Source organism: Sinocyclocheilus rhinocerous, unplaced genomic scaffold (genome assembly GCF_001515625.1).
Source record: "Sinocyclocheilus rhinocerous isolate Xijiao unplaced genomic scaffold, SAMN03320098_v1.1 scaffold3724, whole genome shotgun sequence".
Classification (NCBI taxonomy): domain Eukaryota; kingdom Metazoa; phylum Chordata; class Actinopteri; order Cypriniformes; family Cyprinidae; genus Sinocyclocheilus; species Sinocyclocheilus rhinocerous.
Window position 1 is genome coordinate 110,308 of NW_015631712.1, and position 3,154 is coordinate 113,461.

Consider the following 3,154-nt stretch of genomic DNA (forward strand, 5'->3'; position numbering starts at 1 on the left):
GTCTCTGTGATTAAGGAAGTCTTTTATTTCAACAGTTTTTCAATAAAAGCATTTGCTACTGTAAATGACTAACAAAAACCATCAAAAAGTAGAAATTATGAAAGGGACAGTTTACCACAAAATGAAAATCCTGTCATCATTTACTCACCCTCAAGTTGTTCCAAACCTGTATGAGTTTTTTTCTTCTGTTGAACACAAAATAATAAATTTTGAAGAATGTTGGTAAGGCCTGGGACACACTAGACAGTTTTCAAGCCTTAAAGGGTTAGTTCACCCAAAAATGAAAATTCTGTCATTAATCAATTTTAAAACCATGGGAGACCACAGACATGAAGACAGTGTCAACTGACTTTTAGCCTTATAATCCTCTCAACGGGCACCCTAGATGATTCGACCAGACCGGGAGACCACACACTTGCTGATTGTAGGAATGATTTCTCAGTGACACGAGATCTCATGGAGACTTGTGAGATCAAATGTGACTAAAGAAGAAAAACACATGGAGCACAGTCAACGTTGTCAGCTGGCTCTCCTGCCACATGTTCTGTTGTACAGTGAAAAACAAAATAGAAAAAATATATATCTGTGATATTCTTTCTCAGTACATTACTTTGGCGGCATGTTTGTGGCTGCCAAGTTTCAGCTGTAGAAGCACATCTGATAGGTGACGCTTGCCAAATCTCATTGGCTATCGCGGGTATCTCGTCAGAGGCAGCCTGATCAAGAGTCGTTAATATCAAATATGTTTGAGTTTGGGGACGCTCCGTCTTGATTGGGAGCAGTTAAATAATCACAATGACACCACACAATAGAGGATTTTTAGGGCAAAAAATAGTTTGCGACAAACCTTGAATCAGGGTTAAATCTGGCTTAAAATCAGCCAGCCTAACCACACAGTTACTGTTAGCAACTTACTTCGATACTAGGGGAAAAAATCTATGTAAGTCAATGGTTACGGTCAACTGTATGGTTACCAACATTCCTCAAAATATCTTCTTTTGTTCAACAGTGAACTATCCCTTTAACATGCATGCCTTCTAGGTTTATCAGGTGTCACAAGGGCTTGGTTGGACAAACAGTGTCGAGGGATGAGGCCAGTATGGCAAGAGAAAGGAAAGTCAGAGCTCATCTCTCTGTTCTGTTTAACTATAAAAAGGTCCAATTCAAATAGCCTAGAAGAGACAACACAGCTGGCCCAAAGCTCATCAGGCAATGTCCCCTGCTGATTAATGACCTTTCCATCGCAACAGGAGCCGCCAGGAAGATGTGCAATTTGCTAAGAGAACCTTTAGCACAGTGTCCTTAGCACATTCAACATGCAACTGTTGTCTAAATGTGCAATTACAGGGCAAAGGTGGGTACAGCACTAATGATATGCCTGCTAGAAAATCCATTTTAGGCTAACTGAATTGTAATATAATATCTCAAGGTGATCTCATTAAAACTTTTAGGTATTTGTATGGAAAGATGTTCAAGTAAACATACATTTTTGTACATTTGGATAGACACTAAAACATGCATTAATAACATATTGACACCACCTGTTTTTGTTTTTTTTTCATTTGATTTTTTTCAAATGGAAAACAAGAATTAAGCTTGATTTCTTCTATACAGTTCATTTTAATTCTGTCGTTAATTCTTTCCAAACAGGAAATGGTCAAAACATACGTAGACTGATATCTTTTAATCAAATGCAGTTAAAAGAAAATGAGTAGAATGAGCATAATTACAGTCATTTCAAATAAATGTTTCTTTGCTTTTAGGCACAACAGAGAGATGCAGATCTGGCTTGACAACACCAGGTCCTTCTGGGTTCTATTTGAAAGATGTTTGGAAGTCTTTTGTATGCAAACCCCAGCAGTTAAATTGTACACGAATGGGAAATTGTCTTAAAAATAAGATTGTCTACAGGATGGGAGACTCCACCACAAGGCAGTGGTTTGAGTATTTATAAAGAAAAGTGCCAGTCAAGTTGTTCAGTGACATAAATGACTTTGATTTGGGGGTGGGTACTTTTTTCTCTCTTAAAAAATTGTCATATTGTTGAAGAATTGATAGCATGAATGTATAAAATTAACTAAATTAGAAATCAACCGAGATGCCACACAAAGTATCTGGACACTTTTTAAAATAAACAGGTTTTAAAATTGCACTCAGTAATTTTTCCTCATTGCAAAAAGCCATTACAGAAAATGGCTAATGCAGCATTTGTTTGCAGAAGCTACTTGGTTTGGTATTTTGTGTCTAATGCATTGAAACATGTACTGTACATAAATCAGTGCAACTTAAAGGGATAGTTCACCAAAAATACAAATTATGTCATCACTTATTCATAGTCATGCTGTTCCAAACCCATAAGACTGTATTTATGCTGTGGAACACAAAAGAAAATATTTTGGGGGAAAAAAAAGTTTTTTTTTTTTCTTTTTTCTTTCTTTTCTTCTGTACATTGAAAGTCAGTGAGGTTCAGTGTTGTTTTGCACTATAAGGAAAAAGACCACTGAAACGTTCTTCAAAATATCTTTTGTGTTACAGATAAAGAAATAAAATCATACAGGTTTGGGACATCGTGAGGGTGAATAATACAATAGGGGCCTGACGTATACAATAGGTAAAATCAACTTTGTAAAGCTGTTTAAGAAATTATAGTAAAGCAATGAGTCTAATGTTTTACTTAAAAAGATAAAGATAAAAAGAATGGACCTCCACACTCCTCGTTTGGGTGGACCCCTGATGACTGTGGAGTTGAAAAATAATATTTTTCACTTGAGGCCACATGGTCTTCCTTTGCAATTTTATAAAATGCTCATTACCTACCTGTATTATATCGGCAATGATATTGATGAAATAGTTGGTGGTCATCATGCAGTTGTTGTCTTTACAATCTTTGCACGCCAAATTTTTCACCTATTAACTTTTTATGTGCATGAAGTGGCCAAAATCTGGCAATCTGTTGGGAGATAGATTGGAGAAATAAGTTTTTAGACAGCTGTCATGGCAGTTCCTAACCCATTTTCTAAGGGTACTGTGTGGTCAGTTAAACTAAAGATTAGGCTCGGACAACTATGGAAACCCAAGTATAAACTGAAATTCTGGGATGGAGTAGATCGAAAAACAGTCGCTCTAGCTGATGATTTATTTGAAGATTGAGTTT

General features: G+C 36.4%; 1 long non-coding RNA gene across 1 annotated transcript; it reads left to right on the forward strand.

Moving 5' to 3' along the window:
- Positions 1-892: 892 nt before the first annotated feature.
- Positions 893-2,101, forward strand: LOC107741835 (uncharacterized). Its single transcript, XR_001640239.1, has 3 exons — positions 893-940; positions 1,042-1,354; positions 1,764-2,101. It is a non-coding gene; the product is annotated as an uncharacterized LOC107741835 (long non-coding RNA).
- The last annotated feature ends 1,053 nt before the right edge of the window (positions 2,102-3,154 follow it).